This window comes from Orbicella faveolata, unplaced genomic scaffold, assembly GCF_042242905.1.
Source record: "Orbicella faveolata isolate gen_17 unplaced genomic scaffold, um_ofav_v1 contig_26, whole genome shotgun sequence".
Taxonomy (NCBI): Eukaryota; Metazoa; Cnidaria; class Anthozoa; order Scleractinia; family Merulinidae; genus Orbicella; species Orbicella faveolata.
Genome location: NW_028301554.1, coordinates 4,718,311 through 4,745,257, shown reverse-complemented (window position 1 = coordinate 4,745,257; position 26,947 = coordinate 4,718,311). Strand labels below are relative to the sequence as shown.

General features: G+C 37.8%; 1 protein-coding gene and 1 pseudogene across 2 annotated transcripts in view; one reads left to right on the top strand and one right to left on the bottom strand.

The window, feature by feature from the left end:
• Window positions 1–26,947, bottom strand: part of LOC110061934 (uncharacterized) — a 154,556-nt gene that overhangs the window by 107,315 nt on the left and 20,294 nt on the right. The window lies entirely within an intron of this gene.
• LOC149107749 (nephrocystin-1-like) lies at window positions 864–22,827 on the top strand (annotated as a pseudogene). The gene is made up of 22 exons (XR_016209099.1): window positions 864–1,111; window positions 3,239–3,299; window positions 3,587–3,661; window positions 6,801–6,862; window positions 7,369–7,455; window positions 7,934–8,000; window positions 8,351–8,445; window positions 9,077–9,146; window positions 9,426–9,498; window positions 9,953–9,992; window positions 10,421–10,466; window positions 12,637–12,721; window positions 13,020–13,111; window positions 16,499–16,562; window positions 16,947–16,984; window positions 18,041–18,123; window positions 18,585–18,661; window positions 19,592–19,685; window positions 20,242–20,354; window positions 20,572–20,645; window positions 21,555–21,671; window positions 22,010–22,827. The product of XR_016209099.1 is annotated as a nephrocystin-1-like (transcript).

Here is a 26,947-nt window from a genome sequence, read left to right as displayed (position 1 = left end):
TCCCTTGCTCCCTAAAAATAAATGGTCATGTTCTCTTGTTGCCCGAAACTTTCCTCATTATAAGCTTTCTTACGAAACTTTGCGGTTTTTTGTACCACGCGTCATTGTTTTGTTGCAGTTGTTGTTCTAGTTGTTTTCTCAAGGAGCTACGGGAATCCTTCTCAATATATAAGGAACTTCGGACCACAAATCTAGAGTAAACTAAGCTCGAGTGACAGCGAAATGAAACCAAAACTGGAAGGTGTTTGCACATGTGCCCACATTGTAGATGGTGAGTATTTTCTGCTATTTGTTAATTTTTGTGTCCTTTAAGTTATCATTATTATATGGCTGTGTCTCACAAGGACTGGGAACTACCGAATTCACGAATTTGATTGGCTGAAATCGATATTGACCGCGGTCTAGATTTTCCCACCTAGACCGGCATCTAGACCGGTTTCATTTTCGTTTTGAAAAGTAGCAAACTAAAATACAAAAATATTCACCATTTTCTTTTATTTTCTTCTCGATCATTTATGGAAGTTCCAAAAAGCCTGATGACAAAAAAAAAGTAAAGAGGACAAGCAAATTTCGGCATCGCCGTTCGCAAGCAAAATGTCAGCAATCCAGTTACATTATACGAATTAAAGTTTTCTTCTTTGCATTTAATAAACATCTTATTAACCGAGCTAAGTGGGTCTGTATGGGAGAATCTTGACCTCGGTCATGTGTACAGACCTCACTGCTTTCGGTCTGTACTTACGACCTCGGTCAAGATTCTCCCATACAGACCTACAGCTCGGTTATTAAGAGCTAAATATTGTTTGTAACACGCGCCCGTCTCAATTTACCAAGCAGCCGCCACCTTGAAAGACAAGTGGCGCGGTTACTAATTCGCATTATGCAGGAGCCTGGGTATGATTTTGACAATAACCAAAAAAATGGCGGAAAGTTCGATCGCGTACAACATTATTTCATGGAGTTTCGCTTCAAGATATTGAACAAACGTTTGGTTGCAACACAATGAAAACAGTTTATTTATCTTTCAATGTCTCGTAGCAAAGTAGAAAAATCGACAAAGAAAGGAAGCCTTGCGTATGTGCAAAAGAGAATCAATTCTATTTCGAGACGGGTAAGTCAGCTGATGTCGCCATGTTTAACATTTGTCAGTCTTTATACAGTGATCAGTGGTTAACTTACAATGATTCTCAAATATAGCACATCAAGACCATTTTCAGTGAAAATAATTGAAGAAAGGGAAACGTATTTTACCAAAGCAAATTAAGGTCAAAACAAATAAGGCAGACAGCTGCAGGTCTCTTTTTTTGCCATTCCAGTTAATATTCACCCCACCCACCCCCCTCCCATAGTTGAGGTTTCCTGACTCCCTCAGAAAAGAACCTATTAAACAGTAGGGCTTCAGAAATTAATGTTTTGTGATGCCCTCTTCCGAAAAAGTATATCCCCACTATCCAGCCTGTTGATGATGACAGAAATTTACTCTTGGTATTGTACCCCTTAGAAATAATTGTTTTTTTATCATAATACCTCAGAAAATCTTGTCTATGGGTTACTCCACCAGAAAAGCCATCTAGGGTGTGTGTGTGTGTGTGTGTGGGGGGGGGGGGGGGGGGGGAGGGGGTTGGACATAACATAGAATGGTCCTTACTCAATACTTAATAATCTGTTTTTTTGAAGGTTGACAAATTTTACACTCGTCTGGATGGATCATCATTTAGATTCTTTTCTACACATATAGCATCTGGAGCAATTTCCGAAACATTCTCATACATTGTCTTAAATTGGAATCTTAAACCAGCCAATTCCTAAGTCAAATGCATGTGTTTTTTGTATCCATATTACACCTGCTTTCAGTGCTACATGCATAGGTAGCTCCTTTCGACATACCGTGTAATTTGGCCTACATCAAAAATGTAAGCATAACTGACTTCTTTACGGTCGAACTCTACTTTTAGTCATGAACAATGGATTTATTTGATGTCAAACTAAGGTTCTAAAGGAGTATCAAGAAGTCATTCTGGGAAAATAAATTGACTGTTTTGAATGTTTACACCTTGCAGATATTAAAAGTGGCAGCAGCCCAATTCTACTGGAAGTCACTATTGAGAGCCCGTCGACTACACTAAAGTCATTTGAATTATCCTGTAAATCAGGAAACATGCGAAGTCCGCAATCTTCTTCAGCCATCTTAGGTCAGTAATTATCATATAATTGTCATCCATTTCTTCTGGTAAATATAACCAAAAAAATTTGCCAATTCAGTTACAGTTAAATGGTCTTTCAGTTATTTGCATAGCGTGTCGAAAGATGGCATGTTGAAAGATGGTCAAAAGATGTCGCCTATGCATGTAACACTGAAAGCAGGTGTAAATGTACCTGAAGTGAATTTCTGAACATTACTGATGATGATTCAGAAGACATTCCTACCACTTCCAAATGTTGCAAAGATTACCGATCTATGTCATGTTTTGGTCCTTGCCACTTTGTCTTGCATGGAGTCAGCTGAAAGAAATGAATAATGTTCTTGGTGAAGCTGGGCAGGTGTTATGACATATTACAGACAAAAGGGATGTACTATACCTAAACCATTAAAACTTATCCACTGATTAAGTGAAAAGGGAAATGAGCAAATGACCGGAAAAGAACCACCAAAATATCTTAAAGAAATATCTTAAGCCCAACAAAATCACTGAAAGTAAGCAAAAGCACTTCCAGTGTCATTACTGAGAGCTGACTGTAAACAGACAGCTACCCAAGCACTGATATTCAGGCTAAGCAGAGTGCAATCATCACTTCAGACTTGCAGACTTTCACTTCAGTTAGCCTGAAAAGAACATTTTACAGTTGTCGCTCCCAATAGTGATAAGGGGTTTCACCTATTTTTATTTCCTTTTGTTTGTTTTGTTGGTTTCAGTGGTTTTGTATGTTTTGCTTGGTTTTGTCTCACTGGTTTTGTGTTTCTGTTTTGGGTTTAGTGCATGCCCTGAAATGAAAATGCTGGTAGAATGTTTGTGCTCTTAATGTCAGCTTCAGGGCTAATGATCTTGTTACAAACATTGTAAACATTCACTGACATCATGTACATTGATTTGTCAGAACTCTCTGTGATATCGATATCTTTAGTCCCCATGTTCTACAGATGTAGTGCATTGCACTCTTATACTGTAAGGAACTGTGCAGGGTAACAAGAAAATGGTTTTAGATTGAAGGTAGACAGTATTTTTTTTCCTTCTCTTAGCTGTGACACATTTAAAACAGAAATTGAATTGCTTTCAAGTGAGATCTCTAGTCTCCCAGAGGTATGAACATTTTACATTGTTTATTAAGTTAGTTTCTCAAACCATGACAAGTACATTGAAAAGTGTTTTAGTAAATTGGAAAGTATGCCACAAATTAGCCAATCATGTTGCAAGTTATACCTGTTAGCAAAATTACAAACATTGGAACACAGTTCACAACTTTATTCTGAGCAAAGTACATATCTTTGAAGTTGAAGGTACAACAAACCATATAAATTATTTATTTTTGTTTGCTAGGTATTGTAAAAGGTGAACAACATTTTTTTGATTTTTATCATCGTTATCAGGCTGAAAGTAATGGCTCTTTACAAGATTTCAATGAGCAGAAAAGAAAAGAACAGTAAAAGCTGGAAGAAATAAAGGTACATATTCAACAAAGTTTATTCTTACAGAAGAATTGGAGGAAGGGGTGTACTCTCTATAATGGCCTATACAGGGAGGCTCCAACCAAAAGGGGTACTTTTACAGGCACAGGTATATAAAAGGGTAGGGATTTCACAAGACAAGTTGAGGTATATAAAAGATATAAAAGGGTAACGATTTCACAAGAGAAGTTGAGGTATATGAAAGGGTAGGGATTTCACAAGACAAGTTGAGGTGTATGAAAGGGTAGGGATTTCACAAGACAAGTTGAGGTATATAAAAGGGTAGGGATTTCACAAGAGAAGTTGAGGTATATGAAAGGGTAGGGATTTCACAAGACAAGTTGAGATATATAAAAGATATAAAAGGGTAGGGATTTCACAAGAGAAGTTGAGGTATATGAAAGGGTAGGGATTTCACAAGACAAGTTGAGGTATATGAAAGGGTAGGGATTTCACAAGACAAGTTGAGGTATATGAAAGGGTAGGGATTTCACAAGACAAGTTGAGGTACATGTATATGAAAGGGTTGGGAAATCTGCCATTTACATGTAGTTAATTAAAAGTGCCTTATATTAAAGTATTTTGCACTTTATGGCTGTATCATGCAAGTTAATAAGTTCTACATGATAATGGCAAGATTTCCTTTTTTGGCAATTTATTCATAATACAAAGATATTATAGAAAATGGGTAGCTTTTCTGTCAAAATGGTATACAAAAGGGTTAGGGGTTGGGGCTAGGGGTGGAGCCTCCTCATATAGAACTTTGTATAGTACCCCCCTACCCCTTTCCCGGGATGTTAAACAAATATCTCTCACGCCTCTGGACATAACAAGACTCCTTCCTTATAAAGGAACACTTTCAGTCCCAAGGCTTGACTGTGGGGAATCTCTCTTGACAACTCTCCAATAGGACTTTTAAGGCCAGTGTAAAGAAAAAAATAAAAAGAGAGATAGCAATAAATAAATAAATAAATAAATAAAATAAATAAATAAATATGTGTATGTGAACATTGAGTACTGTGCAAAAGTACTGGAGACAAGTTTTGTTCATTACAACAAAATACAACGCTTGTCTGTTTTTTTTTCTCATTGAGAAAAAAAAAGAGGTTTTAAAAAATAAGACTGATGTGAAATTCTATGAACTTGCTTATATACATGTACTTGATTTTTATGCTACTTGCAATTTTCATTGTCATCTAAAGAATTGTGTCAAATTTTTGATGGATTTTCATTCTGAGGTGATTCAGAGACTTCTGCAGTTTTGTGGGAAGATGCATCATTAACAATTTTGCCTTATTTTTGCGCAGAACTGCATACCAGTGTTGTGCAAGTCTTTACTTTCCTTACTTACTGGCACCATGCAGTTGTTTCTTCTTCTTTGAGTAGATGATGTTATAATGAGAGTTGATAATATGTAGGACGTAATGTTACTTTACATTATAGTACAAGTTGAATTTGAGCGCCCTCTGATTGGCTTAAAAGTGTTGTTTCATCAGAGTATACATGTAGAAGAACATACATGTAGAGGTTTCGCTCGCCAGTGTTAAATTTGAGAATTGATATACAAGTAATGATGTCTAAACCATAAAACACACTCTCTTGCGGAGTCCCGTGTTCTTTAAATTTATCTTGTGCTCTCAAAATTCCGTCATGTTCTATGTATTTGCTAGTCACATGTGCAGAAAAATATTTTTTCAAGTATAAAATGTCCACAATTGAAGTAACAACGATAATGGACTGCCTTAAGCAACTTATAGAACTTCTGTCTTGAGCAGCTGCTAAATCTCGCCTCATTTACATGTCTGGAGACATATATTTACGTCACTAAGAGTTCAATATTTGCATGCTAGTTTCCTGAGTTACTTCAGGTTGTCACAAACAGGAACAAATGGGTTCAGCTTCGGTCAGTAATTTTTTTTGACATCAAGGTGTTTGATGGACCTACAGTGTTTAATGAAACAACGTTTTTAAATGATCTACTGTATCAACAACGGCTTACTATACTGGACATCGCAGCTGGAATTTAATCCTTGTTTATCCGTCTACAAAGAAGAAGAATGCAAAAATCGTTGTTTCATGTTTACGAGGTGTGGAGAATCCGTAATTTTAAATCGGTCTGAGTTCCCTTAGCGAATATTTTAAGGTCTACCTGCGAAAGCTAGGCAAAACTATTACCTTTTGTATGATGGCTGCTTTTTTAAACGTTCGATTTTTACATATGATCCTCGCAGAAACTATTAATAATATTTATAATTACTAACAGTTTCATTTTACAGTTGAATTGGTAAGCCAGTCAATTAGATCTCAACTATAGATTTTTTAAGTCTGAAACACGGGGCTAGTGTCCATTGTAAAAAACCACAATGTTTTGACTGCAATAGAAGTTAAATGCAAGTCATTTCGAGATTAGCTGTGCCTTAAAACATAAGCCATGTGCTTTTGAAGGAATAATTCTAAAATTACCCAGCCATGCATTTTTATACCTTCAGGCTGTAGTTGTTTAATTCATCGTTTTTGTCACAATTAACTGTCCATGTTCTCCGCAATAAGTTTACGTTTTACTTGTAGCTTTTTAAAGTTATCCTGATGGGTCATATACCCTGTTTTGATTTAGCGAAAGTTTTGTTTTGCTTATGTTGATTGCTGTGATCCTTAGAGGCGGGTTTTACATGGTTTAACAGATTAATCGAGGTTTACAAGAAGCTTACTAAATACAACTGCAATTCTGGGAAGGGACAATTTTCTACTTCTTTCGTCAAACAAAAACGAAACGAAACTAAAAACCCAGTAGATATTCAATCTACCTTACATTATACATGTATGCAAAATCTTTCTCAGTTCAATCAAACGAAAAATCAGTGAAGCTTGAATAATTTATCCCAATTGACAACAAGCAAAATAGTCCTTTCAATCTACATGTATTCACATTGTTTGTACTAATTGGCACACAGCAGTGCATTGTAAAATCAGACAAAGAGCTGATTCAGTGTTCACTGAGTGTACAAACGTACGTACTGCTAAGGAATATCTATCGAGTGTGTATCTGCTGGACTGATGTTCGTCATACATAATGGTAAACCCTTCTTGAACTTTCCATCATAGCTGACTTATTTTAATTTAAATTTCTGTTTGACAGAGCAAACTTGACAAAATTTCTGAACAACTAGAACCCGATGAAGTTGAGGAAGACTATTTCAGGTAATGATTTCAGCACCAGATTTATTCATGCATATATCTTGCCTTTTTTGTCTCTTCGTTTGCTTCCAACCGAAATAAAATATTTCAATTATGCCTTCAAGATTTTAGTATCGTAGCCACATAAACATTCACATGAACATTCAAAGCAGATACCCTAAATTTATAAGTCGTTCATAAATTCGGCCCGGGACTTGTAGTTTTTACTATTTAAATAAGTATTTTTTTCCTAGGGACTAGCGAAATCACTTGACGGATAAGGTGTCTTTTTGCTTCACAAAACCTGTGTAGTGTACTCTATGTAATGAAAAGAGAGCTACTTGCTTTTTTTTTCTTTTTTTTTTTTTTTTTTAAGTGACCCCATTTTTCCGTTGTATCCACACTCTCTTGTGTCAACTGAAAATGAAGTCACTGGCGGGATAGTATTTGTCGATGTACCACTCCAAACCATTACATAGCTACCGTACAATGTATTGCATTTCTCTGTTTCCTTTCTTGTAACATTTCAGAAAGATGCAAGAAGGCGATGTTGGTGCATCCAACAGTGACTTGCAGACAGATAACGCTGATGACGATGGCACGCACATGCCAGAGAGGTGTGTTGAGAGAATGTGACCTTGCTTTCTACAGAAAACTTTCAAGGAGCTGTACTACTGATAGGCCGTCTAGTCATTTCATTATACATGTTTCTTTTTATTTTCTGCACTTTCCGTGGTGAAGCTCAATAACATGTTTCCAGACCTTAGAAAACCAACAAGAATGGTGTAATTTTTGTAGAATAGTATATGAGAAACGAGGCAGAAGAGAGGAACCCATTAGGATGATTAACGGAGACCAGGATGGGTATATAGATAACAATATGAACCGCTTGAAGCTGAAGCTCTTTGCTCTCTGTTGAAAGTTGACAAAAAACGTTTACACAGAATGGTATTCCCTTGAAAATTTTTTTCTGAGCTTTTAGTCTGAGGTCGAAACGCCTGTATATTGCGAATGGTGACTGAAACATTGGGTGCTCACCTCAGTAGATCTGAGCAATCTTAATTTATGTTTTTAATTTACTTCTTTACAAAATAGTGAAGACGAAGATGAAGACGATGATGATGACGAGAGTGAAGAGGAAACCACGACAAACATAGTTATGGTGAGTCAGTTTTATTTCAGATACACTGTAGTCCGAATCACGGCATTTCATGAAGCGTGAGTTTCAACCCGTCCATGTAGGCAAGATAGGAGTTCCATCTCTGAAAGTTTATCTGTTTCCGCAGTTCTGGTAGCCTGAGAACGCAGATGTATTTTACGTCTACGTTCGCAGGTTACAGTTCCCGTTGCTAAGCAAAATTACAAAGTGTCATGGCGCCATGACACTTCGGAGATACTTCGCTAGTGTTCGTGCTTAGTTTTGATTGGTCTATAACAATCGGAAACTCTTCCACTACTTTTATCGGAGATTTGCCATTATCGTAAACTTTTGTTTTCTTTAAATGCTTCTAGGTCCTCAAAGTTGAGGCGCTGAGTGATTTTACAGGCGAACAAGATGGTGATCTTAGCTTCAAGAAAGGCAAGATTTTAACAGTTTTCAAAACGAGGTATCTGATATTATTTGTATTTGTCATGCGCAACAGTCGTAGTAATAAGCTTTGAGGAAGAATTGATTTTGCATTGTAATAGAACTATTATCTTTGCCTTCAGACTTCATCTTCCGCAGCAAGCAAACATTTCAACCCTAATCGAATATCAAAATTATGCTTTTTTTGTAACTAAAGGATTTTTAACTTAGGCCTTCTGAGGGAACTTGATTAGGCCAAGAGAACCTCTGAAACATATCAGAAGTTCGTCGTCCCACTCCACCTCAAAAAGAACTCGTGTTTTTCAAAACATTGTGATTTGAAGTGATTTTTCCCGCCACTTGAAAAGGTGCGTGCCTAGATCACACGTGATTGGACAGTTTAGAAATGCTCGCGCGTTGATCGTTGAGGATGACGTAGTTTACGTTTGTTTCGTAGCCTTGGCAGCAGGATGTTTTGTTTACGATGAACGAGCGATGTGTGGTTTGTGTGTTTAAACGACTGGGTTTTGTTTAGGCCGTAAAGGAAACTAAGACTAGTTAGGACCAAACTAGAATTAAGCGATGTTACTGTACCTTGAATGTTGAACCTTTTTTTTTTTGTTGAAGTATTTTAACTTGTAAATCGCTCTTATTTTTGTTGTAAATTTTAGTGAGGATGGCTGGTGGGAAGCTGAAAACGCAGCCGGGTAACAAGGCGTTGTACCGAAAACTCTTCTTAAGGTTAATACTGGAAAGTTTAAAGTTGGTTTGTGTTATCATGATGTAAACGTGTCCATTGTTTTTGAACTCAAGTACTTTGGCGAATGTAAAAGGTGACAGTATGTAATATTTCGGCGATCCACATGAAGAATAGTAGATTGACTAAGGGAGTTAGTGGTGACATACTTTAAGATGGTGATAGCAAAAAATACTATTGGTTCACCTTTGCGACAGTTTTTTGCTTACTATCTGTGGATCGTAATGGTTGACTTGTGTTTAATATCCTTTCATTTTGATTAGATTATCGAGGAAAGCGGCGAAGAAACCTCACCGGAGAAGACTGACGGAGAAGATTCCACTGTAGTAAAGAAAGGTATTTGCCTGATGCGGTAGCAGGAGCACTTTGAAGAATGTTAAGAACGGTTTTAGCTGATTGTCTGTTGGCGGATTGTTTGTGTGTCTTGCTTGGATGATTTGTTCGCCGAACTCAATTCACGCCTCGCACTGTAACCATTCACGGCAGTCAAGCTGTTCTTTTCTAACCAATCAGGAACAACCTTCACTTGGGAAGCACGTGTTTTCCCGCGCTTGGCTCCGGATGCAAACAGCGTAACTGTTAGAAATCCTGTTGTGGTCTAGAAAAGAGACATGTTCTAGTTTATTTATTCAGTTTGTATGCAGTTATCAACAGACAGCGTTGGTCTGGTAGCTGAGAAATAAGCAATCCCTTTTAAGATGTGGTTTTTTAATCACCAAGCAACTGCCTAAGTGAAGATGTACGGTTAAATAATTAGCTTGCTTTTTTTTTTCTTTTATTTTCTCTGCAGAGACAGCAGACAAAGTTCCCGAGCTTCCAAGGCAAAGAAGGTTAGCTCAGATCTTAAGTAACAAATCCACTCGTCAAGAAACTCAGTTATCAAAGCATTACCTTCACTGCACTCTTAATTATTTTTGTAGATTTTGTGGAACGGTTTGTGATTGTCAGGTTTCCATTGGAGCGCTACTACCGCTTTGATCGTTGAGATCGCCGAAAAAAAGGTTCAGCTATCGTTGCGATAACATGGCAACGATTCCTCAAAGATTGTAGCTATCGTTGCAATTATAATAAATATCCCAAAATGCACTCGTGGTTGTTTGATCCAGATCCTCTCGGAGAGTTTCTTATCTTATGTAGTGATCGTGGCGATCATATTGTAATCATCCTTTAGGTCGCATTACGCCTTGTAAGGATACCCAAGGTGCTATTCGTACATGACGGGAGAGTTTAATTCGTGTTTTTTTTTTCCTGGGTTCAGCGGAAAAGATCTTTGGAAAATTCTTTCGAGAGATTCTACTCAAGAGGTATGGTAGTTGTTTATACGAATGTATTTAGTGGCAATCCACCATTTGATGTCTTGAACCTCTCTGTCTGTCTGTCTGTCTGTCTCTCTGTGTGTCTGTCTCATACTCTGATCGATCAGAAAGGGCACAGATATATGAATCCAGTGAATTAATCAAACCTTCAAGCGAATGGATATAGTTGGAGAGTAGCGTACGAAAAAATATGTGCGAACGAGCGAGTCACGATTCTTTTTCTGATTGGATGACAAAGTGGGGCGAGTTTGTTTGAGCCGTTCGTGTAGCGTGACTATGTGAACCGAAGAAAATGGAAAAAGATCTTTCTAATAACGATCTTATAAATACAATTTTTCATACAAAGCAAACGATAGTCTGTAGTTCTCGTGGATTGAATTATTTTAGCAGATAAAATTAAATGACTGTTTTTTTTTTTTTTCGAGGACAATGGAGGATATCAGAAGCTGATTTTCAGTCCGTCTTTGAAACATGCGTGCTCAGAAAAAAAATAATAAATAAAGAAGAACTCCAACTTCTCCAGTTAGCTGTCGAACCTGAGACTCTCTTACTAGTCCAGATTATGTGTTCTGAGGACAGTGTGCATGTTACTCGGACGTTGTTATATGTACACTGGATTTGGAGCCCGCGCTCATTATGTGCGCGAGCTGTTCAATTGTGACGTAATATTATCGACCGTTTACTTTCAAAACACAATGGTATTTTTCTTTCCTGTATTTCTGGTTATCATTTCTGGCTTCCGCTTTCCGCAGCTGATCACTGTCTAGCGGAAAATGGCTTACTGCGCTACAGTTAATACATTCGAAGAGGTATTTTTAACATTTTATTTTTGTTATTTTATTTGGGTTTAGTTTGAGGAAAACCTTACTCTTAAGAAGCTACCGTATTTTATTACATTATGAACTGCAAGTTTGGGAGTGAATTTAGTCGGCTTTTCTCAACGGCTATGCACGCTTTGACATCAACTGGGTACAAATCTTTTGTGTAACGGGACAGCAGCGCTGTCGTTGTTTGTCTCAGTTTTTGTCTCAAATCTTACGTCGCTTTCCTCGCAGATATCATGAAAACTGCTCTTTTCTTTTCAATTATGTTTGCTTCATGATTGGTTCAAATTTTATTGCACGTTTTCCGAATAAAGCCCGTCTATACCTTGAGCCTCGTACTGAAACGAAAGAATATATGTTTGTAAAAATGCTGAGGAGCGAGAAGATCCACATTTTGTCGGCGAAAAAAATACTGGAGTTCAACTTGCTCTCAAACCAAAATTTGTATTTATGTGATATTCGTTACTTTCAGTCGCTATGAAAGCGATATTTGAGAACTGAAAAATCGGTTTTCCTAAATTTTCAAACGTGGACTACCTTAAACTAAGTTAAAGCAAACCCTATCGAAGTGAAACATCAAAATAATTCCTCTCGTTAAACTGAAAATAAATCACCACTATCGCTTTGCGCTGGCCATTAAATACAACTTACGAAAGCCAATGTAAACGATCAGGGACAGTTTATTTTATTTTAAATAATCCTTTTTCTTAGTCTAGTCATGAATTTAAACAACTTTATTCCTACTATAGAATATTGTATTTTGTTTTCTACAGCGATATCTACACCTGTATCAAACGAAAAATAAAATATCAGCGGCTGAGATGACTTTCTCTTAAATTCAAATCAGAATGTAACAATTTTCTTGCAAATCGTAAAATCTGCATTTGCAAAAACTATTTGTCGATTGCCACTTTGGCATTGTATTTAAGCGTTGTTAAGGATTTTAAGTGGATTTTATGCTAAATGCTACAGATAAAAATCGATTTTTTATTCAAATTACCATATTGTAAGGTAATTGCAAGAAGAGTAGACAGAATTTAATTTACATCGAAAGCAGCTGTAAAAACAGACACTGAAAACAAAGTAAAGTCGCGACCGTTTCTTTTGTGAACGAGCTTTTGAAAGAAGTGTCAATTTTGATTTTGTTAAATTTTATCTCTATATCTCAATTTCTGTTGCGAAGAAATGCCGTCAAAGTTGTTGGAAAAATAAAAACCTGTTATGTTATTGGTTTTCAGTTCGCGTTTTATCAAAACCGGTTTGATCATCAGTTACTTGACTGTCTGTTGGAAAACGAACCTGTTGTAAGCAAGTATGATAATTTATCTTCTCAGACAAGCGCCACAGATGTGCTTAAAGCCATGGACGCGATGCCCAGTGGATTTCGTTCAACTACGCTCGGAAAAATGGCGAAAGAAGGCAAGTTGCTCGCTATTTCAGCTCCAATTTAGAGATATAATTCTTGTTGTTGATTAGCTGATATTCTGTCCGATTTTAATCGTTGTAGTATCTGAGAAAATAAATGAAAGCGCTGCAAAGAAAATTTTGATTTTTCCATGAAACTGTCACAGAGTGGGGAAGATATTTTAGAGGTTGGGAAACTTTTATTGGACCTATATCACAGGGGATATTTACCACGGGGTTTTTTCTTTTCCATATTGAAATTCCGTAGTTTCTTATTTTGTCTAATGTTGCATGACTGACGTATTGTTTATAGAAAACTGGCAAACTAGCTCTTGGGTGATGCCGAAACTAAGTCAGTCTAATGTAGCTTTTCGAGACATTACTTGGGATCCCGTCAACAAACAGGTGAATAATTGTTATACACTACTTGTTAATCTATGAGCTGAGTTCTCTGTGGATGTTAAGTGATACTGGAAGTTCTCAAATGTCGAATGTCCTTAAAAATGTTTACCTTACCTTTGCTTGTGTTCTCATTTTCATCAAAGCGTTGGAAACGGCATAACGGCGTGCAAAGAAAACTAACTATGTCATTCTCACTAGACCCAAAAAGTTTCTCACTAATATAATCTCTTAAAGTACATCTGTAATTGGAATGTCATCAAAAATATTCCCGAAAAGTACACCACTCGCTCGACTGCAAAATACACTAGCCGCGGGCTATCGGACACTACTTTCTTTGCATGTTGATGATAATTATGAAGAAAAATAGCCTATAAACTTCTTAAGGCACAGGCGGCCGGGACGTTGAATACGATTAATACGTGACATTATTCTGTTGGCGATTGCGTTACAATTTTAGCCGGTTATAAGACAACGTATGAGAATGCTTCGAAAACTACTCTAAATGCTACGTGTAGAAAATAATTTGAATAAAATGGCTTACCTTGTGTTTCCATTGCGTTATTTTGATGTCTCTGGGTTCCTGGAGGTTTTTTAATACACCTTTCTTTGTCTACTATCTGAGTTACTCGCTCGTTGCCAAGATCTTTTTCAAATCGTTAGCAGACGGCGTGCAAACCGATTCAATGACAAGAGTTGCGTAAACAAACCCATTTGTAATCTGTAAAACCAATTTACTGCAGGAAAAAAAATAAACATGTTATTTGCCGGCTTACGGTCGGTCCGTATGGTGAAAAACTGTGACCTCGGGCTTGAAAATGCTGCCCAAGGCCGCAGGCCTCGGGCAGCATTTTCAAGACCTCAGTCACAGTTTTTCACCATACGGACCGACCGTAAGCCGGCAAATAACATATATATATATTTCAATATCTGCGGGCAAAGAGCTTTAGGTAAACTTTGGCCTTGAGTACGCTTATTGGTTATGATTTCGAGTTTGAAGTATGATGAGATAGCAGAGTCCTTTTGTAGATAAAACTACTTTAAAATTGATCTATTAAATATTTGATCTTTTTTGGTGATTTTATTGGAATTGTTCGTAGAGAATGTCGCTATGACACTTAAGGTGGCGAACACAGTTTTCGCGCGCGCTTTTGCTGATGCAATTCAGCGCGTGCACAAGGATTGCAAAAAACAAACATGCGGTCAATAGAGCGATCATTTTATTTACTCAACACCCGCACTATCTGTGCTATTTTTCTCTTTAATTGAACGCAGTGTATTGATGGCTTTAGTCTTTTATCACAAAGATATGTTGGAAAAGGTAACAATGCAAAGAACCCAGCAATTCTGAGCTTTTTCTTTGTTACCGAAAGAACCCAGTTAAATGCAGCGCATGCGTAGTAAGGCCCGGTTCATACGTCGCATTTCTGCTGTGTCGAATTCAATTCAACGAATTAAATTCGACAGAAATTCGACGTCTGAATCGGCTGCCGCATTTCTGCCGCACGTTCGACTGGTCTTGTCGCATTATCCGACAGAAATGCGACACCGATTCAGACGTCGAATTTCTGCCGTGTCGAATCTAATGCATACATTATGTTAATGTATTGAGCATGCGTAAATGCTTTCCCGCCAAAGAAAGAGAAGAAACTTGGCCATTCTCGACCCAATGCAACCTAAACATATTGCAACACATACTGCTCCGTTGTCAGCCTTCTCTTTCTCGTTCCATTGGCGGACAATTTTTAGAAAATTAAAGTCCTTCGTCGCTCAGTATTTTCGTCCGCCATATTGAATACTCTACGTTTAAAACATTTTCCGCTGGCCAACATACCCGACAGTATAAATTCTGAATTAAGTGCGACACAAGTGCGACGTACGAATCCACAGTCGCATTTCTGCCGCACTTAACTGAATTGAATTCGACACGGCAGAAATGCGACGTATGAACTGGGCCTAAGTCAAAAAATTGCGATTGAATGAAAAATTGCACTCTCGGAAATACGCCTATTTCTAGAGAACCACTCATTAGAATTTCACGAAATTTGGTACGAAAATACGCTAGGAAATAAGTAATTGGAGTATTGAAAATAATTGAACTTTAACAAAGGAAATTCTAGAGATTCCAGTGAACCTGCAACAAGGGATAATTAAAGATATCTCTGTTAAATTATTAGCAAAATGGTGTTAACTTGTGAGAATCGTTACAAGTTTGTTGCATGCAAATTATAAAGAAAATCTAATGACTAGATTTTCTACAAATAAACAAAACCGATATTAAAAGCCTTTTTATTTTTATTCTTGTTGCCATGGCAACGGCACCCACGTCAGCTTAATTATCAAAAAACCAAAGTTTGTGTTGTTAACTTGCTTGCCATTTTTGGCGACCGAGAGATCAAGGGTTTTAGAGAAAAAGGTGAATGAAACACAGGTATCAAAAACTGTGTTCAGCCACCTTAATTTATTTGTTGTCCACGAAACATTTCCTTCCCTTTGCAGTTTTCTTACAACAGGCTCTTAGTAATATTCACTCAGTCAGAGCGACAGCAACAGACAAAGATTCGTTAACGTGGAATTTTAATATCAAGGTACTATCTCCTATATTTACTTTGCTGACTCTTTGCCGTGAAATTTCAGTAATCAGATTACGTTACCCTTCGTTTCTTACAAGTATTCTTAGCTATAAAGCTGCGACTGACGGAGAGTTTACTTGTATTAATCCTTGAGAAAGCTCTTTTTTGTGGTCAAGGTTCCAAGACTTACCTTGATCATAGAAAACCCAGGAATAAAAGGTTTATTTTTTAGAACATCACTCGACAAATAACTGAAAGTCATTAAGTGAGGATGACAAAGAATGGCAAGAATGGCGATGAATTACAGTATGGACAAACTTAAAGTTTAAGCAAAGTTTGCATTTTAAGTTTGGTTCGTTATGGATTCCTTTTGAAATTGTGCAAGAATTTTCGCATGCTACAAGTTACATGGAATCATGATTAACGATGTTTGTATATAAAATCGAAGTTCTTTAATGCTGACGCCAAAAAATGACGATTTGAATACGTCCGTATTATAGAAGTGGAGATAATGTGAAAACTTTAATAATCGTTGAACATATATTGTTTTTCAGTAGCATTTTAAATAATAAATTAAAACTGAGAAAAGTTCAAATGAGGCCTGAAACTACTGTAAAATTGATTGATCTTAAAATCTTTTAAAATCCAAGCTTTTGCCGATCCAGAGCGTCATCGTAATGTGAAAATTGTTTTCAGTAGGACCAAGTGAATTTTCCAATAATCTCCGTGTGGAGAGGTTTGACTGTATTAACAATGAGTAAATTAAGTTTTAAAAAACCTCATGGCATAGAATGAATGCATGTTGTTTTTGTCTTTGTAGTGTGCCACCAGTGTGTTTGATTCAGAGTGCCTGGCTCGTATAAATTCTAATGACGATTCTCTTGGTAAGTGCCGTTGTACTGCTTATATTGTTTTCGCCAAAAAACCTAGTTATTTTACTTAGCTCAACGGCGGTGAATTTTGCCGCATTGCAGTGTGGCATTGTATTAATGGTTTCATTGACGAGTGGGTGTTTGTGTTGCGGTCTGCATAAGAAAAAACACCCCGCCCTGAATAAGGATCGATAAGATGTTGCACCCAGTCGGCTCGGGGAGAAGAAAACGTAGGATACTGGCTGAGACTGCTTCTGTAGTTTTAACCAAATAGAACCGTTTAAAAGAGATATCAGACTAATCGGTAATGGTCCAGCGAAACTTTACGAGACAATTATAAGGCTAAATGTGTATGTCGACATCATGGTTTTACTGATCTTCGTTTCTTTTTCCTAGTTATTCTTTTTGAGTCGAGCATGCTTTACAGAAGAACTGTGAGTATTATTTTCTTACCTACATTTGTGTATGGGCGTTAACCGTTTTGCGCGACTAGAAGTTTTTGCGTTAAATGTAATATTTTGAAGAGAAACTTCCAATCTGACAAGTCTGGTTGCTTTGACTTTGACAATGTTATGAGAAGTCAAATCTTGGCAAGTCATAGTGCCACTTTGCTTTCACAAGTATTCCACTCTACTTTAAACCTGATTTTGATCAGAAAAAGAAAATATAATAACCGGAAATTAAGGAAGAAAGCGTCAGGCGTCTCAATCAGGATTATTATAAAGTAGGAGCAACACATGAACAATACTTTGCCAACATGGCAAGTAACAACAGATCTGAAGGAATTAAACTTAGCAATTCAAAGCAGTAGAAAAATACTATGATGGGCTACTGCAGTGTATTCTTGGAACGAGTTACTATTCTTTTAAAAATAGTCTGTTACCAGTCCCTGACGTTTTAGAACTAATCTTATTATATTATGTCCATCTTTGGGTCATTGACGAGGACTTTCACAAATAAGGTTCAAGTTATCGAAGGTAAACTTATAAAGAAAATGACCCGAAGAGATAAACAATTAAGTCGACTTAGCAAGAAGGTCGAGTTACCCAGGGTAAAATTACCGTTAACTTTTAGAAGGAGTTCCAAGGAAACCCAATTTTGATTCTAATTAGTGCGAGATTCACGTTACCGCGGGTTCGAGTTGTCGGACGTCAGCTGTAGCATTTATAATCAACCATTCGTAAAAGAAACAATGTCATGGATGCTGAATTGAATCTATGTGGAAGACCCTTTTACAGTCCGTCGTAACATTCCTCAATCTTGAACTGTCTTGTTCCAATGTCGTTTATTTTTATTATCGTATTTTTTATGTTCGTATATTGTTTTGTGCCATGTAGTGTCTTTGGACCCTTCAATTCACAATTACGGGCAGGATTTTTCGTCCTTCCTTTTCGCCGATCCGTACACGTCGTTAAACCTCTCTTGAACGTCAAGTTTGCCATGATTTATAGATTTAGCAGTAGTCTTTGTTATCTTTTTATTTCTTGTAGTCCACCGGCGAGAAAAGTGAAGTAGGATGTGACTGGTGTGTGATGAAACTGTTTGAAGAAAATGGAGCGCCAGTACCAAACAAGTAAGGCGATTAAAAAAATATAAAATTAGTTATTATTTAACATGTAGACGATGGAGTATAAACGCCTGACGAAATGAAAGTGAATCGCACCATTATAACGTGCTAATTTTCCTTACGCAGTTGTGATAGCGAATACCCTTTGGCATTGGCGAATTCCAGCTTCTCAGGCCAAATTAATCGCGCAGTTTTTGTCTCGGAGTTTCAAAGCAACAGGTGGCGACAGGTTGGCGTGACAACTCTCGGAGTGTTCTCGAGTGCTCGTGCTATTCTCAGACTGCATAAAAAAATCGTGAACTTTACGAGTGGGTCTATGAATATTTCTCTCCTTCTCCCCCTCCCCCTCCGATTGTGCGCTTACTTATAGTGCGTCCAGTTGGCACAGATTCTACAAGATTTAAAACCAGGCTTAGTCGGAAAAGTTTAGCTATGTGAGGAAACACCGTTTGCTTGTTGTTTGACAGGACATACGAGATTCTACTTAATGGAGGAACTCCGTTTGATACTGGTGTGGACTTAGACCCCACCATCAATTTAAAAGGTAACCAATCACTCTCTTGTCAATTCTTTCAGTGAACGGAAACTGGATCCTGTTTCACTAAATTTCACCTGAACAGGAACACCAAATAAAAACAATGAAAAACTAAGGACTAGGAACAGGAACACCAAATAAAAACAATGAAAAACTGAGGACTAGGTATTGACGGGCTTCTACTAACAGGGACACCAAATAAAAAGAATAAAAACTGGGGACTAGGAAAAGGAACACCAAATAAAAAGAATGAAAAACTGAGAACTAGGTAATGACGGGCTTCTACTAACAGTTTTTTATATGGAAAAAATAAGAGCTGAGACTTCTTATTTCACTCTAAAATAAGTATTAATCAACATTAGGTCCAGTCACAACTGTCGAAACGTACACTTCGGAATGCCTGCAAAAAGACAGCCATAGAAATATGATATATTTGCTAGGGTTTGAATTTCTCAGTATTTGTATGATTTCTCGTGCTTGCGAACGTGCTTTGATCGCTAAAGAAATGGACTTATTACATAAATGGGAACAGGTCAATCCATGTTGTAGATTATTTCCACAAACTATTTCAGTGTCCCAAACGCCACACAATTAACACTGTATCTATACTAGTTGTCTACCTTGTTCTCCTTTATTTCTTGCTCTTTTCGTTTCTAATAGCAAAATTGCAAATTATTTTCGATTTGTGTTATCAATGCTAGTTTTAATTTCAATGATTTTAAGACTCTCTCTTATGTGAGTTAAATAAAACTAACTCAAGTTGATTGAAGTGACAGATTTTGCAAGGGAAACAAAGTTCCCTTGACATGAATGGAACTTGGGGAAAAAAATGATAAATTCTTGTGCTAGTTTTATCTCTTGTTTGTCTTTGTTTTGTCTTTGTTTTATTTTTTCCTTCATGTTCTGTCATCGTTTCTGTTTGTTGTTTTCTCTTCTTAGCGAGCAGTAGCCGTTTCCAGCAAGTTGTTCGTTCTAATCGCCAGCCACGGCTGACAGTGAAGCTGATTTCAGACCAAAAAACAGAAATATTTGAGTAGGTCCCATCATTTTGTATGTATCCGTTTTTCTTGTTGTGAGACTAACATCATTTGATGCGATTGAGATTTAATTATGATGAGATCCGTACATGTCTTTTCAATAAAATAAATAATAACTTACGCCGAATCTTATTCAAACCTGCCAATCAACAAGTCTTAAAACATTATTTTCCTTGACTTTGTTAACTTTCAAAGGAGCTGAACGATTATTTTTAAAAGCTCTTCAACGTTTGATTATTTATAACTAGTAAGATTATCAATCACTCAGATTCAAATTTAACCAATCTTGGCTTCGATTACCTGACGTTTGTCGTGCATGGTGCTTGTCACGTTGGTTCACATTCAGTTCATTGGTTCTACAATTTACAATCGTTATGATACAGTAGTTGTCTTTGTTTTGTGATATCTCTTAATGTTTGACTTAAAGTTCTATGCAAGAATGAGAATCCAAGTTTTGATCTCAATGCCCTAATTTTCATTTTATTCTCCTCTATTTGCTGTCATTGGGCAGTGACAATATTTCATAAGTTGTTATTTTGTATCTCTTTGTAGCATGTTACCGGACACTTTGTTAACATGTCATATGTATGCACAATTAATTTCTTTGTACCGCCAACTGCTGACCGAGGTTGTAATGGACGAAGGGCGCGACTCACAAGTTGCAGGTAATTTTTTGGACTGTTTGGTGCATGCGCAATAACGTCACCTCTTGCTCGTGTTTCTGGCTTCTTTCATGTTCTTTCCTTAAGGGAAGCATGGGTATTAATATTTAAAACGAGATTGTGGTCTTTAATAGAAACATTACTATACCAAGTTTAAAGTAAGCATTAACTTAATTTCAACTCTCATTTTGCTAAGAAATGATTGTATTTCGTGTTTCAGGCTTTATCGTGGATCCTGTGATATCTACATTTCCCAAAATTCTTCATGCCAGTGACGTCATGGATGCTCTGAAGGTACGCACGTGACTATCACCTAAGCACACATTAACAATACCAAAGGAAGCAAGCATTTGGAGAAAAAGTAAAGATTAAAAGGATAGTAGAAAGCTGCGGTTTATGAAATGTGATTTTGTGACAGGATATTAGGAAAAAGACTTTGCCAAAAACAACAAAACGTCACTATTTTACACACGACCCTCCAGCCCTGCCTTCTAATGGCTGATAGTATAAGAGTAGCTCAGCCAATGAGATTGCAGCATTTGCATTAGTATACTAGTAGCATTCTATTAATACAACATATTGGCTCAACTCGAATCATTCCCCTGACCATCTGTAAGGGCAGATGGGCACAACTTTGAGGGCTGGCAAAATTGTCAATTTTCCGCCCTAAAATTCGCAAACTTTAAAATCGTGTTTTTCAAACGATGCATGTACTTTATAAATATTGAAATATAACGGTGGCTTTATATGAAGCTTTTAATAGTTGCAAAAAACATTACAATAACTTTAATTTTTACAGAGCTGCTGGGACGAGAATAAACGAGAGCTAAAGCGATCTCAACGAGGAAGTAATGCCGCAAAAATGCTGTAGTTTGCCCGCCTTTTGTGATAGAGTCCCTCATTTTTGAATTGGTGGTTAATTTATCCTCTTTCTATCACGCTACAACCCGACGCCTGACTAAGTACCACGAGGAAGTGTTTCTTGAGTGAAGGAAATGGATCCTTACAAATCAATATCGCTATGAGTTGTAATCAATTTATTTTCTGACTTATTCAATTTCTTTTGTTAGACACCACTGTTAACCTTCTGTTAAATAGTATTTCACTCTGGACGTTCTCTTTCATGGCACCCGTACAGATATTTGTGCTTTTCTTTATTAATATTGTTGTCATATCTAATTGGTGGTTTGTTGTTTTGTTTAGACGGACGGAGCGCACAAGCGGGGATTCTTCCGGGAGGTTTAGATGGACAGTGTTTTCCCAATATTAAATTCCGCTGAATTGCCACCGTACATCTGGGGTAACGACCAAAGAGAAAAGGTGAGGCCATTGTCTTCTCATTTTCAAAAAACTGATGTGTTGATTTCCTTCTCGGTTGCTTTAAAGGTCAGTTAACCCTTCAATGCTGCCCAAAACTCTAATTTCTGTCGCATGAAGGGAATAGGAGTGTCTCTACTTTTCCTGTGGAAATTCAAAAAACGGATTTTATATCAGATAACTGGATGGTTTTCAGTATTATTTGACTTGGAACAGAAAAGCTTGCCAAGGAAGGTGTTTTCTCTGAAAATTTGTCAATCAGACCGTATGACATGCCTGTTTACATTGCCATATTGAATCATCCAGAAGAACCATTTATTATTTTTATTTTCTTTTTTTAGGAACGGCTTCTTTGGATTCTTAACCATTGCGACAAACGAACTACTCTAGAAAGTTTACTCTCTCCTGATAGACTTTACAAACCTTTCAGTGTAGACCGCTTCACTCTCGACTTATCAAAACTCGCGGTCACTTAACACTCGAGAACACACGGTTTCTTGACATGCACTTGATCACAAGGCTGTCCGCGCAGTGCAGTTTGTGAAGCACTATGTCGACTTGGCCTTGTCATGTTGGTGGAGAACAAACCTGATGAAGTTTGATTGTTTTCGTAATACTGCATGAGGCATTCTGTCACGTGACTTTGACGTTCTTTTCACCTGTTAGTACGTCACTGTCAATCGTTCACCGGCATTTTGTACTACTGTTTCTGTCTCTTTTTCTTTTTTTTTTTTTTTTCGTGGGTTGCGCTGTATCGAGATTTTCCGCCCCTCGTTCGCGTTTCTTGGTGCGCTTGGTCCTAAACTCTAGTGGTAAAGCTTACTGCGATATCGCTGAGGCTCTTCCCATGCCTTCCCTGGTCCGTTAACCCGTAATTTCGCCACTCTTCGTTTTCTCCTAGTTTTTGTGCCTTGTTTTCCCGCATTGTCGAGTACGTTACACTGTATCGGTGTTTTGCTTATCTCCCGTCGTTTCCTTGCAGTATATCGCAACCTAACAAACTTTAGTATTCTTATTATTGTGATGTTATGAGAAGGGTATAATTCATGATAAATTTTCGGGAGAAGGGGCTTTCATATCTGTTTAGGTTTTATGTTTTCTATTTAAACAGTATTTTGTTAAGGAAATCGTATTAAAGGAAAATTGGTTTGTCATGTAATTTGCAGCTGTAAATGAATAGCATGGTCTAATTTAATTTCTCTTCTTATCCTTCTGGATGGGTTCCTTGTGGTTTCTATCTCGCCTTCCCTGGTCCGTTAATCGGTAATGCTGCCACTGTAGATTCCTCAAAGCATTTCGTACCCCATGTTTTTTTACTGGGCTACGCTGCATCAATATTTTGCGTTTCTGCCCCATTTCCTCGCTTATTTTGGCGTGAATCCAAGTTATTACGCCCTCTGCACTTTGGTTGGGTGTGGTGAGATTTCTTAATTGCCTCCCCTGGTCCGTTAACTCTGCATTCCTCCCTGCATTTTGAACCCCTGGTAACACGCGTTACACCATGTGCAATTTGCGTTCTTGCGCGCATTTCCTCTGAGCGTTTTCTGTGGTTTGTCATACTGGGAAGACAAAATTACAAGATTTACTGTCAGGCTCGAACTCCTGAAAATCATGCATTCCTTCCCGGCATGCATTTACTAATCTGCTCTTTGCGCGAACAGATCATATTAGTAATGGAATACTGGGAGTGAATGACTTCCAGGGTGAACTGTGGATTCTTAGCCAATGAGAAAAGAGATAATGACCACAGTGTGTGATAAAAACAATGAACTTTATTTACCTTAATTCTACACATTACGGTTCCGCTAGAAATCAGTGGCCCTCAAACAAATAACTAAAGTGAAATATAAAACGGATTAAGAATATTATAATATGCAACAGAGATAAGCAGAAGTTGATCGAAATTAAATACAAACGTATCATCGCATTGCAATCATAGAAATGATGCCGTCCCCAAATTATTAGTCAATAGTAAAATGGTGGCGAAAAGTGTTCTAAAATGTGTGAGTTTTTCAAATTACTACCTAAACTGAGTGATTGTTACATATTGCAAATTCTGTCAGTCAAACAATTTGTGACTCGAAAAATAGCTGATGGTGCAAAGAGCAAATAAAAAAAACATGGGGCATCTGCTATAGTCACGCAGATTACGTCTGAGAAGACTGGGAGGAGAGATAGAATGAAGGCACGGAGTGTAGGACGCGCCCTCGTTTCTATGATCCCCTCGAGTCCATGAAGTGAAGTAGTTATCGAGTCCTACAAGACCAAGTTGCTGAAAATTATGGAGGTTTTAGTTTCGCTTGGGTAAAAGTACCTTTCATTGTCCTGAGCTTCCTTGATTTAACCGTTGGTAAAAGCCAAAATAAAAAATAAAAAAATAAAAGAGAAAATGCACGTAAATCTTGGGGAAAAACTACAATTGAGATTAAATACATGCCTTTTCATCAATTCAAAAAAGAATATACACTGTCCCTCTTTGCTAGTGAGACCTGAATACTGTAAATACTCGCATGAGCTACTTTATTTAAACTCCTATTTAGTTACTTATTATCTATAAGTTATTCCTAATCACCTACTTTACCAACTTACTACTTGACTAATTTTACTGGTTTGATCGCTAAATCGAAAGCGTCTGCTTCTTTGGCCACTACACACTTCTCTTTTTTGGTTTGTGTTTGTGTTTCTTTTTTTACTGCAGCAAATTTTTGTAATTGAAAACAGTGTGAGTAGCTGAACTTGTACTTGAAGTCATTTAAACACTGAAAACTGAAGTCAAAGCTCCGTGCAACGTAAAAAAAAATTAATAATTCTTGGCGCTTTGTAAGTCTTCATTAGGGACCTTTAGCAATGACGACGAGAACGTGGACGACGACGTATGTGACCGATTGAGGCCTGGAACGGGACCGTCGTCCACGGCGGGAAACGTAAACACTTTAGTAAACCGGTTACGTTGACGAACCCTTTACTGCAGCTTTCTGTGGCAGTCAACAGGAAAATGTCAAACAAATGTCAAATGTTCCGTTAATTTGAAAATGCAAAAATTATCCCCTACAACAATTTAACGTTTATTCAGTGTTGTAATCAACGTCAAGTGATTCAGAGCTAAGCTAAGTTTATAGTCGATCCGAGCAGTTCGGATAATCTTCAAAGCCCAGAAGTCTTCTTAAAAATGCCAAATGGTATAAATTACAAAACTATAACGAAATGCCCGCGATTTGTATTTATAAAAGCACTACCACGTACCCTGCAGTACTTTTATTAACATCCGCCATTGATTTCTCCACTTTATACTGTAAAGCTGTACCTGCAACTCGAAAGAAATCAAGTGTTTTTTTCCATCACCGTACGATCAAATTACTTCGGCACTGTATTTATTCGCTAACCGACCCTTTACATTAAAGAAATTCCTAAGATACGTAAGTAGAAATTAGAAAACAAATAAAACCTATGAAGGTGAATTAATCAACATGACACGAGCGTGGGACAAAGAAAAATTCTGAGTCCCCGACAGGAATAGATCCCATGACCTCCCGAACACCGGGCGGGCGCTCTATCCACTGAACTACGAGAACTCATGGAGAGCAAGGTCATTTAACTGAGTTCATATATGATAGGTGTCCTGAATACTGCTAGGATCAACGCTATCGAATTCATCGTGAGTAGTGATAAGTTAATAAAGATGGTGAATTTTAAGCTCGGTAATGAAATGTGAAGGTGAATTAATCAACATGACACGAGCGTGGGACAAAGAAAAATTCTGAGTCCCCGACAGGAATCGATCCCATGACCTCCCGAACACCGGGCGGGCGCTCTATCCACTGAGCTACGAGAACTCATGGAGAGCAAGGTCATTTAACTGAGTTCATATATGATAGGTGTCCTGAATACTGCTAGGATCAACGCTATCGAATTCATCGTGAGTAGTGATAAGTTAATAAAGATGGTGAATTTTAAGCTCGGTAATGAAATGTGAAGGTGAATTAATCAACATGACACGAGCGTGGGACAAAGAAAAATTCTGAGTCCCCGACAGGAATCGATCCCATGACCTCCCGAACACCGGGCGGGCGCTCTATCCACTGAACTACGAGAACTCATGGAGAGCAAGGTCATTTAACTGAGTTCATATATGATAGGTGTCTTGCATACTGCTAGGATCAACGCTATCGAATTCATCGTGAGTAGTGATAAGTTAATAAAGATGGTGAATTTTAAGCTCGGTAATGAAATGTGAAGGTGAATTAATCAACATGACACGAGCGTGGGACAAAGAAAAATTCTGAGTCCCCGACAGGAATCGATCCCATGACCTCCCGAACACCGGGCGGGCGCTCTATCCACTGAACTACGAGAACTCATGGAGAGCAAGGTCATTTAACTGAGTTCATATATGATAAGTGTCCTGAATACTGCTAGGATCAACGCTATCGAATTCATCGTGAGTAGTGATAAGTTAATAAAGATGGTGAATTTTAAGCTCGGTAATGAAATGTGAAGGTGAATTAATCAACATGACACGAGCGTGGGACAAAGAAAAATTCTGAGTCCCCGACAGGAATCGATCCCATGACCTCCCGAACACCGGGCGGGCGCTCTATCCACTGAGCTACGAGAACTCATGGAGAGCAAGGTCATTTAACTGAGTTCATATATGATAGGTGTCTTGCATACTGCTAGGATCAACGCTATCGAATTCATCGTGAGTAGTGATAAGTTAATAAAGATGGTGAATTTTAAGCTCGGTAATGAAATGTGAAGGTGAATTAATCAACATGACACGAGCGTGGGACAAAGAAAAATTCTGAGTCCCCGACAGGAATCGATCCCATGACCTCCCGAACACCGGGCGGGCGCTCTATCCACTGAACTACGAGAACTCATGGAGAGCAAGGTCATTTAACTGAGTTCATATATGATAGGTGTCCTGAATACTGCTAGGATCAACGCTATCGAATTCATCGTGAGTAGTGATAAGTTAATAAAGATGGTGAATTTTAAGCTCGGTAATGAAATGTGAAGGTGAATTAATCAACATGACACGAGCGTGGGACAAAGAAAAATTCTGAGTCCCCGACAGGAATCGATCCCATGACCTCCCGAACACCGGGCGGGCGCTCTATCCACTGAACTACGAGAACTCATGGAGAGCAAGGTCATTTAACTGAGTTCATATATGATAGGTGTCCTGAATACTGCTAGGATCAACGCTATCGAATTCATCGTGAGTAGTGATAAGTTAATAAAGATGGTGAATTTTAAGCTCGGTAATGAAATGTGAA